Source organism: Schistocerca americana, unplaced genomic scaffold (genome assembly GCF_021461395.2).
Source record: "Schistocerca americana isolate TAMUIC-IGC-003095 unplaced genomic scaffold, iqSchAmer2.1 HiC_scaffold_44, whole genome shotgun sequence".
Taxonomy (NCBI): Eukaryota; Metazoa; Arthropoda; class Insecta; order Orthoptera; family Acrididae; genus Schistocerca; species Schistocerca americana.
The window spans coordinates 1,985,048-2,006,793 of record NW_025726170.1 but is presented as its reverse complement, the minus strand read 5'-3'; positions in this window follow the sequence as shown (position 1 = coordinate 2,006,793).

The window sequence follows — 21,746 nt, the reverse complement described above, 5'->3', positions numbered from 1 at the left end:
GAACATATCCTGTGAGTCCAGTTTTAGATATCGATACTTCACTTCAGGTTTACTGTGTCCCTATGACATTCTTATTGACGATGAGGCAAAGGAATTGCATCGGAATTTAATAAAAAAGGACAATGCCGACTTAAGTACAAGAGGACTGACACCCTTACTTTCTATGATTTGGACCCCTCCTGTGATTCCAGTGTTAGATTCCGATGCTTCACTTCAGGTTTACTGTATCCCTTGGACCTTCTTATTGACGATGAAGCACAGAAATTGCATCCGAATTTAATAAAAAAGGACAATGACAGCTTAAGTACAAGAGGACTGACACTCTAACTTCCTATGATTTGAAACTCTCCTGTGAGTCCAGTTTTTGATTCCGATGCTTCACTTCAGGTTTACTGTATACCTTGGACCTTCTTATTGACGATGAAACACAGAAATTGCATCCGAATTTAATACAAAAGGCACAATGCCGACTTAAGTACAAGAGGACTGACACTCTAACTTTCTTTGATTTGAACCTCTCCTGTGAGTCCACTTTAAAGTCCGATGCTTCACTTCAGGTTTACTGTATCCCTTGGACCTTCTTTTTGACGATGAAACACAGAAATTGCATCCGAATTTAATACAAAAGGCACAATGCCGACTTAGGTACAAGAGGACTGACACTCTAACGTTCTGTGATTTGAACCTCTCCTGTGAGTGAAGTGTTAGATTCTGATGCTTCACTTCAGGTTTACGGTAGCCCTTGTACTTTCTTATTGACGATGAAGCACAGAAATTGCATCGGAATTAAATTCAAAAGGCACAATGCCGACTTAAGTACAAGAGGACTGACACTCTAACTTTCTGTGATTTGAACCTCTCCTGTGAGTCCTGTTTTAGATTCCGATGCTTCACTTCAGGTTTACTGTATACCTTGGACCTTCTTATTGACGATGAAACACAGAAATTGCATCCGAATATAATACAAAAGGCACAATGCCGACTTAAGATCAAGAGGAATGACACTCTAACTTTCTGTGATTTGAACCTCTCCTGTGAGTCCAGTTTAAATTCCGATGCTTCACTTCAGGTTTACTGCGTCCCTATGACATTCTTATTGACGATGAGGCAAAGGAATTGCATCGGAATTTAATTAAAAAAGACAATGTCGACTTAAGTACAAGAGGAATGACACTCTAACTTTCTATGATTTGGACCCCTCCTGTGAGTCCAGTGTTAGATTCCGATGCTTCACTTCAGGTTTACTGTATCCCTTGGACCTTCTTATTGACGATGAAGCACAGAAATTGCATCCGAATTTAATAAAAAAGGACAATGACAGCTTAAGTACAAGAGGACTGACACTCTAACTTTCTATGATTTGAAACTCTCCTGTGAGTCCAGTTTTAGATTCCGATGCTTCACTTAAGGTTTACTGTATACCTTGGACCTTCTTATTGACGATGAAACACAGAAATTGCATCCGAATTTAATACAAAAGGCACAATGCCGACTTAAGTACAAGGGGACTGACACTCTAACTTTCTATGATTTGGACCTCTCCAGTGAGTCCAGTTTTAGATTCCGATGCTTCACTTCAGGCTTACGGTATCCGTTGGACCTTCTTATTGACGATGAAACACAAAAATTGCATCCGAATTTAATACAAAAGGCACAATGCCGACTTAAGTACAAGAGGACTGACACTCTAACTTTCTATGATTTGAACCTCTCCTGTGCGTCCAGTTTTAGATTTCGATGCTTCACTTCAGGTTTACAGTATCCCTTGGCCCTTCTGATTGACGATGAAACACAGAAATTGCATCCGAATTTAATACAAAATGCACAATGCCGACTTAAGTACAAGAGGACTGACACTCTAACTTTCTATGTTTTGAACCTCTTCAGTGAGTTCAGTTTTAGGTTCCGATGCTTCACTTCAGGCTTACTGTATCCCTTGGACCTTCTTATTGACGATGAAACACAGAAATTGCATCCGAATTTAATACAATAGGCACAATGCCGACTTAGGTACAAGAGGACTGACACTCTAACGTTCTGTGATTTGAACCTCTCCTGTGAGTCCAGTTTTAGATTCCGATGCTTCACTTCAGGTTTACTGTATCCCTTGGACCTCCTTATGGACGATGAAGCACAGAAATTGCATCTGAATTAAAATCAAAAAGCACAATGCCGACTTAAGTACAAGAGGACTGACACTCTAACTTTCTACGATTTGAACATATCCCGTGAGTCCAGTTTTAGATATCGATACTTCACTTCAGGTTTACTGTGTCCCTATGACATTCTTATTGACGATGAGGCAAAGGAATTGCATCGGAATTTAATAAAAAAGGACAATGCCGACTAAAGTACAAAAGGACTGACACTCTTACTTTCTATGATTTGGACTCCTCCTGTGAGTCCAGTGTTAGATTCCGATGCTTCACTTCAGGTTTACTGTATCCCTTGGACCTTCTTATTGACGATGAAGCACAGAAATTGCATCCGAATTTAATAAAAAAGGACAATGACAGCTTAAGTACAAGAGGACTGACACTGTAACTTCCAATGATTTGAAACCCTCCTGTGAGTCCAGTTTTAGATTCCGATGCTTCACTTCAGGTTTACTGTATACCTTGGACCTTCTTATTGACGATGAAACGCAGAAATTGCATCCGAATTTAATACAAAAGGCACAATGCCGACTTAAGTACAAGAGGACTGACACTCTATCTTTCTTTGATTTGAACTTCTCCTTTGAGTCCAGTTTAAAGTCCGATGCTTCACTTCAGGTTTACTGTATCCCTTTTACCTTCTTCTTGACGATGAAACACAGAAATTGCATCCGAATTCAATACAAAAGGCACAATGCCGACTTAAATACAAGAGGACTGACACTCTAACTTTCTGTGATTTGAACCTCTCCAGTGAGTCCAGTTTTAGATTCCGATGCTTCACTTCAGGCTTACTGTATCCCTTGGACCTCCTTATTGGCGACGAAACACAGAAATTGCATCCGAATTTAATACAAAAGGCACAATGCCGACTTAAGATCAAGAGGACTGACACTCTAACTTTCTATGATTTGAACCTCTCCTGTGAGTCCAGTTTAAATTCCGATGCCTCACTTCAGGTTTACTGTGTCCCTATGACATTCTTATTGACGATGAGGCAAAGGAATTGCATCGGAATTTAATAAAAAAGGACAATGTCGACTTAAGTACAAGAGGACTGACACTCTAACTTTCTATGATTTGGACCCCTCCTGTGAGTCCAGTGTTAGATTCCGATGCTTCACTTCAGGTTTACTGTATCCCTTGGACCTTCTTATTGACGATGAAGCACAGAAATTGCATCCGAATTTAATAAAAAAGGACAATGACGTCTTAAGTACAAGAGGACTGCCATTCTAACTTTCTATGATTTGAAACTCTCCTGTGAGTCCAGTTTTTGATTCCGATGCTTCACTTAAGGTTTCCTGTATACCTTGGACCCTCTTATTGACGATGAAACACAGAAATTGCATCCGAGTTTAATACAAAAGGCACAATGCCGACTTAAGTACAAGAGGACAGACACTCTAACTTTCTATGATTTGGACCTCTCCAGTGAGCCCAGTTTTAGATTCCGATGCTTCACTTCAGGCTTACTGTATCCCTTGGACCTTCTTATTGTAGATGAAACACAGAAATTGCATCCGAATTTAATACAAAAGGCACAATGCCGACTTAAGTACAAGAGGACTGACACTCTAACTTTCTATGATTTGAACATCTCCTGTGCGTCCAGTTTTAGATTTCGATGCTTCACTTCAGGTTTACAGTATCCCTTGGCCCTTCTGATTGACGATGAAACACAGAAATTGCATCCGAATTTAATACAAAATGCACAATGCCGACTTAAGTACAAGAGGACTGACACTCTAACTTTCTATGTTTTGAACCTCTCCAGTGAGTATAGTTTTAGGTTCCAATGCTTCACTTCAGGCTTACTGTATCCCTTGGACCTTCTTATTGACGATGAAACACAGAAATTGCATCCGAATTTAATACAAAAGGCACAATGCCGACTTAGGTACAAGAGGACTGACACTCTAACGTTCTGTGATTTGAACCTCTCCTGTGAGTCCAGTTTTAGATTCCGATGCTTCACTTCAGGTTTACTGTATCCCTTGGACCTCCTTATTGACGATGAAGCACAGAAATTGCATCTGAATTAAATTCAAAAGGCACAATGCCGACTTAAGTACAAGAGGACTGACACTCTAACTTTCTATGATTTGAACCTCTCCTGTGAGTCCAGTTTAAATTCTGATGCTTCACTTCAGGTTTACTGTATAACTATGACCTTCCTATTGACGATGAGGCAAAGAAATTGCATCGGAATTAAAATCAAAAAGCACAATGCCGACTTAAGTACAAGAGGACTGACACTCTAACTTTCTATGATTTGAACATATCCTGTGAGTCCAGTTTTAGATACCGATACTTCACTTTAGGTTTACTGTATCCCTTGGACCTTCTTATTGACGATGAAACGCAGAAATTGCATCCGAATTTAATACAAAAGGCACAATGCCGACTTAAGTACAAGAGGACTGACACTATAACTCTCTATGATTTGAATCTCTCCTGTGAGTCCAGTGTTAGAGAACGATGCTTCACTTCAGGTTTACTGTATCCCTTGGACTTTCTTATTGACGATGAAGCACAGAAATTGCTTTGAAATTAAATTGAAAAGGCACAATGCCGACTTAAGTACAAGAGGACTGACACTCTAACTTTCTATGATTTGAACATATCCTGTGAGTCCAGTTTTAGATATCGATACTTCACTTCAGGTTTACTGTGTCCCTATGACATTCTTATTGACGATGAGGCAAAGGAATTGCATCGGAATTTAATAAAAAAGGACAATGCCGACTTAAGTACAAGAGGACTGACACTCTTACTTTCTATGATTTGGACTCCTCCTGTGAGTCCAGTGTTAGATTCCGATGCTTCACTTCAGGTTTACTGTATCCCTTGGACCTTCTTATTGACGATGAAGCACAGAAATTGCATCCGAATTTAATAAAAAAGGACAATGACAGCTTAAGTACAAGAGGACTGACACTCTAACTTCCAATGATTTGAAACTCTCCTGTGAGTCCAGTTTTAGATTCCGATGCTTCACTTCAGGTTTACTGTATACCTTGGACCTTCTTATTGACGATGAAACACAGAAATTGCATCCGAATTTAATACAAAAGGCACAATGCCGACTTAAGTACAAGAGGACTGACACTCTAACTTCCTTTGATTTGAACTTCTCCTGTGAGTCCAGTTTAAAGTCCGATGCTTCACTTCAGGTTTACTGTATCCCTTGGACCTTCTTCTTGACGATGAAACACAGAAATTGCATCCGAATTCAATACAAAAGGCACAATGCCGACTTAAATACAAGAGGACTGACACTCTAACTTTCTGTGATTTGAACCTCTCCAGTGAGTCCAGTTTTAGATTCCGATGCTTCACTTCAGGCTTACTGTATCCCTTGGACCTCCTTATTGGCGATGAAACACAGAAATTGCATCCGAATTTAATACAAAAGGCACAATGCCGACTTACGTACAAGAGGACTGACACTCTAACTTTCTATGATTTGAATCTCTCCTGTGCGTCCAGTTTTAGATTTCGATGCTTCACTTCAGGTTTACAGTATCCCTTGGCCCTTCTGATTGACGATGAAACACAGAAATTGCATCCGAATTTAATACAAAATGCACAATGCCGACTTAAGTACAAGAGGACTGACACTCTAAGTTTCTATGATTTGAACCTCTCCTGTGAGTTCTGTTTTAGGTTCAGATGCTTCACTTCAGGTTTACTGTATACCTTGGACCTTCTTATTGACGATGAAACACAGAAATTGCATCCGAATATAATACAAAAGGCACAATGCCGACTTAAGATCAAGAGGACTGACACTCTAACTTTCTATGATTTGAACCTCTCCTGTGAGTCCAGTTTAAATTCCGATGCCTCACTTCAGGTTTACTGTGTCCCTATGACATTCTTATTGACGATGAGGCAAAGGAATTGCATCGGAATTTAATAAAAAAGGACAATGCCGACTTAAGTACAAGAGGACTGACACTCTAACTTTCTATGATTTGGACCCCTCCTGTGAGTCCAGTGTTAGATTCCGATGCTTCACTTCAGGTTTACTGTATCCCTTGGACCTTCTTATTGACGATAAAGCACAGAAATTGCATCCGAATTTAATAAAAAAGGACAATGACGTCTTAAGTACAAGAGGACTGACATTCTAACTTTCTATGATTTGAAACTCTCCTGTGAGTCCAGTTTTTGATTCCGATGCTTCACTTAAGGTTTACTGTATACCTTGGACCCTCTTATTGACGATGAAACACAGAAATTGCATCCGAGTTTAATACAAAAGGCACAATGCCGACTTAAGTACACGAGGACAGACACTCTAACTTTCTATGATTTGGACCTCTCCAGTGAGCCCAGTTTTAGATTCCGATGCTTCACTTCAGGCTTACTGTATCCCTTGGACCTTCTTATTGTAGATGAAACACAGAAATTGCATCCGAATTTAATACAAAAGGCACAATGCCGACTTAAGTACAAGAGGACTGACACTCTAACTTTCTATGATTTGAACATCTCCTGTGCGTCCAGTTTTAGATTTCGATGCTTCACTTCAGGTTTACAGTATCCCTTGGCCCTTCTGATTGACGATGAAACACAGAAATTGCATCCGAATTCAATACAAAAGGCACAATGCCGACTTAAGTACAAGAGGACTGACACTCTAACTTTCTATGTTTTGAACCTCTCCAGTGAGTCCAGTTTTAGGTTCCAATGATTCACTTAAGGCTTACTGTATCCCTTGGACCTTCTTAATGACGATGAAACACAGAAATTGCATCCGAATTTAATACAAAAGGCACAATGCCGACTTAGGTACAAGAGGACTGACACTCTAACGTTCTGTGATTTGAACCTCTCCTGTGAGTCCAGTTTTAGATTCCGATGCTTCACTTCAGGTTTACTGTATCCCTTGGACCTCCTTATTGACGATGAAGCACAGAAATTGCATCTGAATTAAATTCAAAAGGCACAATGCCGACTTAAGTACAAGAGGACTGACACTCTAACTTTCTATGATTTGAACCTCTCCTGTGAGTCCAGTTTAAATTCTGATGCTTCACTTCAGGTTTACTGTATAACTATGAGCTTCCTATTGACGATGAGGCAAAGAAATTGCATCGGAATTAAAATCAAAAAGCACAATGCCGACTTAAGTACAAGAGGACTGACACTCTAACTTTCTATGATTTGAACATATCCTGTGAGTCCAGTTTTAGATATCGATACTTCACTTTAGGTTTACTGTATCCCTTGGACCTTCTTATTGACGATGAAACGCAGAAATTGCATCTGAATTTAATACAAAAGGCACAATGCCGACTTAAGTACAAGAGGACTGACACTATAACTCTCTATGATTTGAATCTCTCCTGTGAGTCCAGTGTTAGAGAACGATGCTTCACTTCAGGTTTACTGTATCCCTTGGACTTTCTTATTGACGATGAAGCACAGAAATTGCTTTGAAATTAAATTGAAAAGGCACAATGCCGACTTAAGTACAAGAGGACTGGCACTCTAACTTTCTATGATTTGAACCTCTCCTGTGAGTCCAGTTTTAGATTCCGATGCTTCACTTCAGGTTTACTGTATACCTTGGACCTTCTTATTGACGATGAAACACTGAAATTGCATCGGAATTTAATACAAAGGCACAATGCCGACTTAAGTACAAGAGGACTGACACTTTAACATTCTATGATTTGAACCTCTCCTGTGAGTCCAGTTTAAATTCTGATGCTTCACTTCAATATTACTGTATCCCTATGACATTCTTATTGACGATGAAGCAAAGAAATTGCATCGGAATTAAATTCAAAAGACACAAAGCCGACTGAAGTACAAGATGACTGACGCTCTAACTTTCTATGACTTGAACCTATCCTGACAGTCCAGTTTTAGATTCCGATGCTTCACTTCAGGTTTACTGTATCCCTTGGACTTTCTTATTGACGATGAAGCAAAGAAATTGCATTGGAATTAAATTCAAAAGGCACAATGAAGACTTAAGTACAAGAGGACTGACACTCTAACTTTCTATGATTTGAACCTATCCTGACAGTCCAGTTTTAGATTGCGATGCTTCACTTCAGGTTTACTGTATCCCTTGGACCTTCTTATTGACGATGAAGCACAGAAATTGCATCCGAATTTAATACAAAAGGCACAATGCCGACTTAAGTACAAGTGGACTGACACTCTAACTTTCTATGATTTGAACCTCTCCGGTGAGTCCAGTTTTAGATTCCGATGCTTCACTTCAGGTATACTGTGTACCTTGGACCTTCATATTGACGATGAAACCCAGAAATTACATCCGAATTTAAAAAAAAAGCACAATTCCGACTTAAGTACAAGAGGACTGACACTCTAACTTTCTATGATTTGAACCTCTCCTGTGAGTCCAGTTTCAGATTCCGTTGCTTCACTTCAGGTATACTGTATACCTTGGACCTTCTTATTGACGATGAAACACAGAAATTGCATCCGAATTTAATAAAAAAGGACAATGCCGACTTAAGTACAAGAGGACTGACACTCTAACTTTCTATGATTTTGACCCCTCCGGTGAGTCCAGTTTTAGATTCCGATGCTTCACTTCAGGTATACTGTATACCTTGGACCTACTTATTGACGATGAAACACAGAAATTGCATCCGAATTTAATAAAAAAGGACAATGCCGACTTAAGTACAAGAGGACTGACACTCTAACTTTCTATGATTTGGACCCCTCCTGTGAGTCCAGTGTTAGATTCCGATGCTTCACTTCAGGTTTACTGTATGTCTTGGACCTTCTTGTTGACGATGAAGCACAGAAATTGCATCCGAATTATATTCAAAAGGCACAATGCCGGCTTAAGTACAAGAGGACTGACACTCTAACTTTCTATGATTTGAAACTCTCCTGTGAGTCCAGTTTAAATTCCGATGCTTCACTTCAGGTTTACTGTGTCCCTATGACATTCTTATTGACGATGAGGCAAAGGAATTGCATCGGAATTTAATAAAAAAGGACAATGCCGACTTAAGTACAAGAGGACTGACACTCTAACTTTCTATGATTTGGACACCTCCTGTGAGTCCAGTGTTAGATTCCGATGCTTCACTTCAGGTTTACTGTATCCCTTGGACCTTCTTATTGACGATGAAGCACAGAAATTGCATCTGAATTTAATAAAAAAGGACAATGCCGGCTTAAGTACAAGAGGACTGACACTCTAACTTTCTATGATTTGGACCCCTCCTGTGAGTCCAGTGTTAGATTCCGATGCTTCACTTCAGGTTTACTGTATGTCTTGGACCTTCTTATTGACGATGAAGCACAGAAATTGCATCCGATATATATTCAAAAGGCACAATGCCGACTTAAGTACAAGAGGCCTGACACTCTAACTTTCTATGATTTGAACCTCTCCTGTGAGTCCAGTTTCAGATTCCGATGCTTCACTTCAGGTATACTGTATACCTTGGACCTTCTTATTGACGATGAAACACAGAATTTGCATCCGAATTTAATAAAAAAGGACAATGCCGACTTAAGTACAAGAGGACTGACACTCAAACGTTCTGTGATTTGGACCCCTACTGTGAGTCCAGTGTTAGATTCCGATGCTTCACTCAGGTTTACTGTATCCCTTGGACCTTCTTATTGACGATGAAGCAAAGAAATTGCATCCGAATTATATTCAAAAGGCACAATGCCGGCTTAAGTACAAGAGGACTGACACTCTAACTTTCTATGATTTGAAACTCTCCTGTGAGTCCAGTTTAAATTCCGATGCTTCACTTCAGGTTTACTGTGTCCCTATGACATTCTTATTGACGATGAGGCAAAGGAATTGCATCGGAATTTAATAAAAAAGGACAATGCCGACTTAAGTATAAGAGGACTGACACTCTAACTTTCTATGATTTGGACCCCTCCTGTGAGTCCAGTGTTAGATTCTGATGCTTCACTTCAGGCTTCCGGTATCCCTTGGACTTTCTTATTGACGATGAAGCACAGAAATTGCATCGGAATTAAATTCAAAATTCACAATGCCGACTTAAGTACAAGAGGACTGACACTGTAAGTTTCTATGATTTGAACCTCTCCTGTGAGTCCAGTTTTAGATTCCGATGCTTCACTTCAGGTTTACTGTATACCTTGGACCTTCTTATTGACGATGAAACACAGAAATTGCATCCGAATGTAATACAAAAGACACAATGCCGACTTAAGTACAAGAGGAATGACACTCTAACTTTCTATGATTTGAACCTCTCCTGTGAGTCCAGTTTTAGATTCCTATGCTTCACTTCAGGTTTACTGTATCCCTTGGACCTTCTTTTTGACGATGAAACACAGAAATTGCATCCGAATTCAATACAAAAGGCACAATGCCGACTTAAGTACAAGAGGACTGACACTCTAACTTTCTATGATTTGAACCTCTCCAGTGAGTCCAGTTTTAGATTCCGATGCTTCGCTTCAGGGTTACTGAATCACTTGGACCTTCTTATTGACGATGAAACCCAGAAATTACATCCGAATTTAATGAAAAAGGACAATGCCGACTTAAGTACAAGAGGACTGACACTCTAACTTTCTATGATTTGGACCCCTCCTGTGAGTCCAGTGTTAGATTCCGATGCTTCACTTCAGGTTTACTGTATCCCTTGGACCTTCTTATTGACGATGAAGCACAGAAATTGCATCCGAATTTAATAAAAAAGGACAATGACGTCTTAAGTACAAGAGGACTGACATTCTAACTTTCTATGATTTGAAACTCTCCTGTGAGTCCAGTTTTTGATTCCGATGCTTCACTTAAGGTTTACTGTATACCTTGGACCCTCTAATTGACGATGAAACACAGAAATTGCATCCGAATTTAATACAAAAGGCACAATGCCGACTTAAGTACAAGAGGACTGACACTCTAACTTTCTATGATTTGAACATCTCCTGTGCGTCCAGTTTTAGATTTCGATGCTTCACTTCAGGTTTACAGTATCCCTTGGCCCTTCTGATTGACGATGAAACACAGAAATTGCATCCGAATTCAATACAAAAGGCACAATGCCGACTTAAGTACAAGAGGACTGACACTCTAACTTTCTATGTTTTGAACCTCTCCAGTGAGTCCAGTTTTAGGTTCCAATGATTCACTTCAGGCTTACTGTATCCCTTGGACCTTCTTATTGACGATGAAACACAGAAATTGCATCCGAATTTAATACAAAAGGCACAATGCCGACTTAGGTACAAGAGGACTGACACTCTAACGTTCTGTGATTTGAACCTCTCCTGTGAGTCCAGTTTTAGATTCCGATGCTTCACTTCAGGTTTACTGTATCCCTTGGACCTCCTTATTGACGATGAAGCACAGAAATTGCATCTGAATTAAATTCAAAAGGCACAATGCCGACTTAAGTACAAGAGGACTGACACTCTAACTTTCTATGATTTGAACCTCTCCTGTGAGTCCAGTTTAAATTCTGATGCTTCACTTCAGGTTTACTGTATAACTATGACCTTCCTATTGACGATGAGGCAAAGAAATTGCATCGGAATTAAAATCAAAAAGCACAATGCCGACTTAAGTACAAGAGGACTGACACTCTAACTTTCTATGATTTGAACATATCCTGTGAGTCCAGTTTTAGATATCGATACTTCACTTTAGGTTTACTGTATCCCTTGGACCTTCTTATTGACGATGAAACACAGAAATTGCATCCGAATTTAATACAAAAGGCACAATGCCGACTTAAGTACAAGAGGACTGACACTCTAACTTTCTTTGATTTGAACCTCTCCTGTGAGTCCACTTTAAAGTCCGATGCTTCACTTCAGGTTTACTGTATCCCTTGGACCTTCTTTTTGACGATGAAACACAGAAATTGCATCCGAATTTAATACAAAAGGCACAATGCCGACTTAGGTACAAGAGGACTGACACTCTAACGTTCTGTGATTTGAACCTCTCCTGTGAGTGAAGTGTTAGATTCTGATGCTTCACTTCAGGTTTACGGTAGCCCTTGTACTTTCTTATTGACGATGAAGCACAGAAATTGCATCGGAATTAAATTCAAAAGGCACAATGCCGACTTAAGTACAAGAGGACTGACACTCTAACTTTCTGTGATTTGAACCTCTCCTGTGAGTCCTGTTTTAGATTCCGATGCTTCACTTCAGGTTTACTGTATACCTTGGACCTTCTTATTGACGATGAAACACAGAAATTGCATCCGAATATAATACAAAAGGCACAATGCCGACTTAAGATCAAGAGGAATGACACTCTAACTTTCTGTGATTTGAACCTCTCCTGTGAGTCCAGTTTAAATTCCGATGCTTCACTTCAGGTTTACTGCGTCCCTATGACATTCTTATTGACGATGAGGCAAAGGAATTGCATCGGAATTTAATTAAAGAAGACAATGTCGACTTAAGTACAAGAGGAATGACACTCTAACTTTCTATGATTTGGACCCCTCCTGTGAGTCCAGTGTTAGATTCCGATGCTTCACTTCAGGTTTACTGTATCCCTTGGACCTTCTTATTGATGATGAAGCACAGAAATTGCATCCGAATTTAATAAAAAAGGACAATGACAGCTTAAGTACAAGAGGACTGACACTCTAACTTTCTATGATTTGAAACTCTCCTGTGAGTCCAGTTTTAGATTCCGATGCTTCACTTAAGGTTTACTGTATACCTTGGACCTTCTTATTGACGATGAAACACAGAAATTGCATCCGAATTTAATACAAAAGGCACAATGCCGACTTAAGTACAAGGGGACTGACACTCTAACTTTCTATGATTTGGACCTCTCCAGTGAGTCCAGTTTTAGATTCCGATGCTTCACTTCAGGCTTACGGTAACCGTTGGACCTTCTTATTGACGATGAAACACAAAAATAGCATCCGAATTTAATACAAAAGGCACAATGCCGACTTAAGTACAAGAGGACTGACACTCTAACTTTCTATGATTTGAACCTCTCCTGTGCGTCCAGTTTTAGATTTCGATGCTTCACTTCAGGTTTACAGTATCCCTTGGCCCTTCTGATTGACGATGAAACACAGAAATTGCATCCGAATTTAATACAAAATGCACAATGCCGACTTAAGTACAAGAGGACTGACACTCTAACTTTCTATGTTTTGAACCTCTTCAGTGAGTTCAGTTTTAGGTTCCGATGCTTCACTTCAGGCTTACTGTATCCCTTGGACCTTCTTATTGACGATGAAACACAGAAATTGCATCCGAATTTAATACAATAGGCACAATGCCGACTTAGGTACAAGAGGACTGACACTCTAACGTTCTGTGATTTGAACCTCTCCTGTGAGTCCAGTTTTAGATTCCGATGCTTCACTTCAGGTTTACTGTATCCCTTGGACCTCCTTATGGACGATGAAGCACAGAAATTGCATCTGAATTAAAATCAAAAAGCACAATGCCGACTTAAGTACAAGAGGACTGACACTCTAACTTTCTACGATTTGAACATATCCTGTGAGTCCAGTTTTAGATATCGATACTTCACTTCAGGTTTACTGTGTCCCTATGACATTCTTATTGACGATGAGGCAAAGGAATTGCATCGGAATTTAATAAAAAAGGACAATGCCGACTAAAGTACAAAAGGACTGACACTCTTACTTTCTATGATTTGGACTCCTCCTGTGAGTCCAGTGTTAGATTCCGATGCTTCACTTCAGGTTTACTGTATCCCTTGGACCTTCTTATTGACGATGAAGCACAGAAATTGCATCCGAATTTAATAAAAAAGGACAATGACAGCTTAAGTACAAGAGGACTGACACTGTAACTTCCAATGATTTGAAACCCTCCTGTGAGTCCAGTTTTAGATTCCGATGCTTCACTTCAGGTTTACTGTATACCTTGGACCTTCTTATTGACGATGAAACGCAGAAATTGCATCCGAATTTAATACAAAAGGCACAATGCCGACCTAAGTACAAGAGGACTGACACTCTAACTTTCTTTGATTTGAACTTCTCCTGTGAGTCCAGTTTAAAGTCCGATGCTTCACTTCAGGTTTACTGTATCCCTTTTACCTTCTTCTTGACGATGAAACACAGAAATTGCATCCGAATTCAATACAAAAGGCACAATGCCGACTTAAATACAAGAGGACTGACACTCTAACTTTCTGTGATTTGAACCTCTCCAGTGAGTCCAGTTTTAGATTCCGATGCTTCACTTCAGGCTTACTGTATCCCTTGGACCTCCTTATTGGCGACGAAACACAGAAATTGCATCCGAATTTAATACAAAAGGCACAATGCCGACTTAAGATCAAGAGGACTGACACTCTAACTTTCTATGATTTGAACCTCTCCTGTGAGTCCAGTTTAAATTCCGATGCCTCACTTCAGGTTTACTGTGTCCCTATGACATTCTTATTGACGATGAGGCAAAGGAATTGCATCGGAATTTAATAAAAAAGGACAATGTCGACTTAAGTACAAGAGGACTGACACTCTAACTTTCTATGATTTGGACCCCTCCTGTGAGTCCAGTGTTAGATTCCGATGCTTCACTTCAGGTTTACTGTATCCCTTGGACCTTCTTATTGACGATGAAGCACAGAAATTGCATCCGAATTTAATAAAAAAGGACAATGACGTCTTAAGTACAAGAGGACTGACATTCTAACTTTCTATGATTTGAAACTCTCCTGTGAGTCCAGTTTTTGATTCCGATGCTTCACTTAAGGTTTCCTGTATACCTTGGACCCTCTTATTGACGATGAAACACAGAAATTGCATCCGAGTTTAATACAAAAGGCACAATGCCGACTTAAGTACAAGAGGACAGACACTCTAACTTTCTATGATTTGGACCTCTCCAGTGAGCCCAGTTTTAGATTCCGATGCTTCACTTCAGGCTTACTGTATCCCTTGGACCTTCTTATTGTAGATGAAACACAGAAATTGCATCCGAATTTAATACAAAAGGCACAATGCCGACTTAAGTACAAGAGGACTGACACTCTAACTTTCTATGATTTGAACATCTCCTGTGCGTCCAGTTTTAGATTTCGATGCTTCACTTCAGGTTTACAGTATCCCTTGGCCCTTCTGATTGACGATGAAACACAGAAATTGCATCCGAATTTAATACAAAATGCACAATGCCGACTTAAGTACAAGAGGACTGACACTCTAACTTTCTATGTTTTGAACCTCTCCAGTGAGTATAGTTTTAGGTTCCAATGCTTCACTTCAGGCTTACTGTATCCCTTGGACCTTCTTATTGACGATGAAACACAGAAATTGCATCCGAATTTAATACAAAAGGCACAATGCCGACTTAGGTACAAGAGGACTGACACTCTAACGTTCTGTGATTTGAACCTCTCCTGTGAGTCCAGTTTTAGATTCCGATGCTTCACTTCAGGTTTACTGTATCCCTTGGACCTCCTTATTGACGATGAAGCACAGAAATTGCATCTGAATTAAATTCAAAAGGCACAATGCCGACTTAAGTACAAGAGGACTGACACTCTAACTTTCTATGATTTGAACCTCTCCTGTGAGTCCAGTTTAAATTCTGATGCTTCACTTCAGGTTTACTGTATAACTATGACCTTCCTATTGACGATGAGGCAAAGAAATTGCATCGGAATTAAAATCAAAAAGCACAATGCCGACTTAAGTACAAGAGGACTGACACTCTAACTTTCTATGATTTGAACATATCCTGTGAGTCCAGTTTTAGATACCGATACTTCACTTTAGGTTTACTGTATCCCTTGGACCTTCTTATTGACGATGAAACGCAGAAATTGCATCCGAATTTAATACAAAAGGCACAATGCCGACTTAAGTACAAGAGGACTGACACTATAACTCTCTATGATTTGAATCTCTCCTGTGAGTCCAGTGTTAGAGAACGATGCTTCACTTCAGGTTTACTGTATCCCTTGGACTTTCTTATTGACGATGAAGCACAGAAATTGCTTTGAAATTAAATTGAAAAGGCACAATGCCGACTTAAGTACAAGAGGACTGACACTCTAACTTTCTATGATTTGAACATATCCTGTGAGTCCAGTTTTAGATATCGATACTTCACTTCAGGTTTACTGTGTCCCTATGACATTCTTATTGACGATGAGGCAAAGGAATTGCATCGGAATTTAATAAAAAAGGACAATGCCGACTTAAGTACAAGAGGACTGACACTCTTACTTTCTATGATTTGGACTCCTCCTGTGAGTCCAGTGTTAGATTCCGATGCTTCACTTCAGGTTTACTGTATCCCTTGGACCTTCTTATTGACGATGAAGCACAGAAATTGCATCCGAATTTAATAAAAAAGGACAATGACAGCTTAAGTACAAGAGGACTGACACTCTAACTTCCAATGATTTGAAACTCTCCTGTGAGTCCAGTTTTAGATTCCGATGCTTCACTTCAGGTTTACTGTATACCTTGGACCTTCTTATTGACGATGAAACACAGAAATTGCATCCGAATTTAATACAAAAGGCACAATGCCGACTTAAGTACAAGAGGACTGACACTCTAACTTCCTTTGATTTGAACTTCTCCTGTGAGTCCAGTTTAAAGTCCGATGCTTCACTTCAGGTTTACAGTATCCCTTGGCCCTTCTGATTGACGATGAAACACAGAAATTGCATCCGAATTTAATACAAAATGCACAATGCCGACTTAAGTACAAGAGGACTGACACTCTAAGTTTCTATGATTTGAACCTCTCCTGTGAGTTCTGTTTTAGGTTCCGATGCTTCACTTCAGGTTTACTGTATACCTTGGACCTTCTTATTGACGATGAAACACAGAAATTGCATCCGAATATAATACAAAAGGCACAATGCCGACTTAAGATCAAGAGGACTGACACTCTAACTTTCTATGATTTGAACCTCTCCTGTGAGTCCAGTTTAAATTCCGATGCCTCACTTCAGGTTTACTATGTCCCTATGACATTCTTATTGACGATGAGGCAAAGGAATTGCATCGGAATTTAATAAAAAAGGACAATGCCGACTTAAGTACAAGAGGACTGACACTCTAACTTTCTATGATTTGGACCCCTCCTGTGAGTCCAGTGTTAGATTCCGATGCTTCACTTCAGGTTTACTGTATCCCTTGGACCTTCTTATTGACGATAAAGCACAGAAATTGCATCCGAATTTAATAAAAAAGGACAATGACGTCTTAAGTACAAGAGGACTGACATTCTAACTTTCTATGATTTGAAACTCTCCTGTGAGTCCAGTTTTTGATTCCGATGCTTCACTTAAGGTTTACTGTATACCTTGGACCCTCTTATTGACGATGAAACACAGAAATTGCATCCGAGTTTAATACAAAAGGCACAATGCCGACTTAAGTACACGAGGACAGACACTCTAACTTTCTATGATTTGGACCTCTCCAGTGAGCCCAGTTTTAGATTCCGATGCTTCACTTCAGGCTTACTGTATCCCTTGGACCTTCTTATTGTAGATGAAACACAGAAATTGCATCCGAATTTAATACAAAAGGCACAATGCCGACTTAAGTACAAGAGGACTGACACTCTAACTTTCTATGATTTGAACATCTCCTGTGCGTCCAGTTTTAGATTTCGATGCTTCACTTCAGGTTTACAGTATCCCTTGGCCCTTCTGATTGACGATGAAACACAGAAATTGCATCCGAATTCAATACAAAAGGCACAATGCCGACTTAAGTACAAGAGGACTGACACTCTAACTTTCTATGTTTTGAACCTCTCCAGTGAGTCCAGTTTTAGGTTCCAATGATTCACTTAAGGCTTACTGTATCCCTTGGACCTTCTTAATGACGATGAAACACAGAAATTGCATCCGAATTTAATACAAAAGGCACAATGCCGACTTAGGTACAAGAGGACTGACACTCTAACGTTCTGTGATTTGAACCTCTCCTGTGAGTCCAGTTTTAGATTCCGATGCTTCACTTCAGGTTTACTGTATCCCTTGGACCTCCTTATTGACGATGAAGCACAGAAATTGCATCTGAATTAAATTCAAAAGGCACAATGCCGACTTAAGTACAAGAGGACTGACACTCTAACTTTCTATGATTTGAACCTCTCCTGTGAGTCCAGTTTAAATTCTGATGCTTCACTTCAGGTTTACTGTATAACTATGAGCTTCCTATTGACGATGAGGCAAAGAAATTGCATCGGAATTAAAATCAAAAAGCACAATGCCGACTTAAGTACAAGAGGACTGACACTCTAACTTTCTATGATTTGAACATGTCCTGTGAGTCCAGTTTTAGATATCGATACTTCACTTTAGGTTTACTGTATCCCTTGGACCTTCTTATTGACGATGAAACGCAGAAATTGCATCTGAATTTAATACAAAAGGCACAATGCCGACTTAAGTACAAGAGGACTGACACTATAACTCTCTATGATTTGAATCTCTCCTGTGAGTCCAGTGTTAGAGAACGATGCTTCACTTCAGGTTTACTGTATCCCTTGGACTTTCTTATTGACGATGAAGCACAGAAATTGCTTTGAAATTAAATTGAAAAGGCACAATGCCGACTTAAGTACAAGAGGACTGGCACTCTAACTTTCTATGATTTGAACCTCTCCTGTGAGTCCAGTTTTAGATTCCGATGCTTCACTTCAGGTTTACTGTATACCTTGGACCTTCTTATTGACGATGAAACACTGAAATTGCATCGGAATTTAATACAAAGGCACAATGCCGACTTAAGTACAAGAGGACTGACACTTTAACATTCTATGATTTGAACCTCTCCTGTGAGTCCAGTTTAAATTCTGATGCTTCACTTCAATATTACTGTATCCCTATGACATTCTTATTGACGATGAAGCAAAGAAATTGCATCGGAATTAAATTCAAAAGACACAAAGCCGACTGAAGTACAAGATGACTGACGCTCTAACTTTCTATGACTTGAACCTATCCTGACAGTCCAGTTTTAGATTCCGATGCTTCACTTCAGGTTTACTGTATCCCTTGGACTTTCTTATTGACGATGAAGCAAAGAAATTGCATTGGAATTAAAGTCAAAAGGCACAATGAAGACTTAAGTACAAGAGGACTGACACTCTAACTTTCTATGATTTGAACCTATCCTGACAGTCCAGTTTTAGATTGCGATGCTTCACTTCAGGTTTACTGTATCCCTTGGACCTTCTTATTGACGATGAAGCACAGAAATTGCATCCGAATTTAATACAAAAGGCACAATGCCGACTTAAGTACAAGTGGACTGACACTCTAACTTTCTATGATTTGAACCTCTCCGGTGAGTCCAGTTTTAGATTCCGATGCTTCACTTCAGGTATACTGTGTACCTTGGACCTTCATATTGACGATGAAACCCAGAAATTACATCCGAATTTAAAAAAAAAGCACAATTCCGACTTAAGTACAAGAGGACTGACACTCTAACTTTCTATGATTTGAACCTCTCCTGTGAGTCCAGTTTCAGATTCCGTTGCTTCACTTCAGGTATACTGTATACCTTGGACCTTCTTATTGACGATGAAACACAGAAATTGCATCCGAATTTAATAAAAAAGGACAATGCCGACTTAAGTACAAGAGGACTGACACTCTAACTTTCTATGATTTTGACCCCTCCGGTGAGTCCAGTTTTAGATTCCGATGCTTCACTTCAGGTATACTGTATACCTTGGACCTACTTATTGACGATGAAACACAGAAATTGCATCCGAATTTAATAAAAAAGGACAATGCCGACTTAAGTACAAGAGGACTGACACTCTAACTTTCTATGATTTGGACCCCTCCTGTGAGTCCAGTGTTAGATTCCGATGCTTCACTTCAGGTTTACTGTATGTCTTGGACCTTCTTGTTGACGATGAAGCACAGAAATTGCATCCGAATTATATTCAAAAGGCACAATGCCGGCTTAAGTACAAGAGGACTGACACTCTAACTTTCTATGATTTGAAACTCTCCTGTGAGTCCAGTTTAAATTCCGATGCTTCACTTCAGGTTTACTGTGTCCCTATGACATTCTTATTGACGATGAGGCAAAGGAATTGCATCGGAATTTAATAAAAAAGGACAATGCCGACTTAAGTACAAGAGGACTGACACTCTAACTTTCTATGATTTGGACACCTCCTGTGAGTCCAGTGTTAGATTCCGATGCTTCACTTCAGGTTTACTGTATCCCTTGGACCTTCTTATTGACGATGAAGCACAGAAATTGCATCTGAATTTAATAAAAAAGGACAATGCCGGCTTAAGTACAAGAGGACTGACACTCTAACTTTCTATGATTTGGACCCCTCCTGTGAGTCCAGTGTTAGATTCCGATGCTTCACTTCAGGTTTACTGTATGTCTTGGACCTTCTTATTGACGATGAAGCACAGAAATTGCATCCGATATATATTCAAAAGGCACAATGCCGACTTAAGTACAAGAGGCCTGACACTCTAACTTTCTATGATTTGAACCTCTCCTGTGAGTCCAGTTTCAGATTCCGATGCTTCACTTCAGGTATACTGTATACCTTGGACCTTCTTATTGACGATGAAACACAGAATTTGCATCCTAATTTAATAAAAAAGGACAATGCCGACTTAAGTACAAGAGGACTGACACTCAAACTTTCTGTGATTTGGACCCCTCCTGTGAGTCCAGTGTTAGATTCCGATGCTTCACTCAGGTTTACTGTATCCCTTGGACCTTCTTATTGACGATGAAGCAAAGAAATTGCATCCGAATTATATTCAAAAGGCACAATGCCGGCTTAAGTACAAGAGGACTGACACTCTAACTTTCTATGATTTGAAACTCTCCTGTGAGTCCAGTTTAAATTCCGATGCTTCACTTCAGGTTTACTGTGTCCCTATGACATTCTTATTGACGATGAGGCAAAGGAATTGCATCGGAATTTAATAAAAAAGGACAATGCCGACTTAAGTATAAGAGGACTGACACTCTAACTTTCTATGATTTGGACCCCTCCTGTGAGTCCAGTGTTAGATTCTGATGCTTCACTTCAGGCTTCCGGTATCCCTTGGACTTTCTTATTGACGATGAAGCACAGAAATTGCATCGGAATTAAATTCAAAAGGCACAATGCCGACTTAAGTACAAGAGGACTGACACTGTAAGTTTCTATGATTTGAACCTCTCCTGTGAGTCCAGTTTTAGATTCCGATGCTTCACTTCAGGTTTACTGTATACCTTGGACCTTCTTATTGACGATGAAACACAGAAATTGCATCCGAATGTAATACAAAAGACACAATGCCGACTTAAGTACAAGAGGAATGACACTCTAACTTTCTATGATTTGAACCTCTCCTGTGAGTCCAGTTTTAGATTCCTATGCTTCACTTCAGGTTTACTGTATCCCTTGGACCTTCTTTTTGACGATGAAACACAGAAATTGCATCCGAATTCAATACAAAAGGCACAATGCCGACTTAAGTACAAGAGGACTGACACTCTAACTTTCTATGATTTGAACCTCTCCAGTGAGGCCAGTTTTAGATTCCGATGCTTCGCTTCAGGGTTACTGAATCACTTGGACCTTCTTATTGACGATGAAACCCAGAAA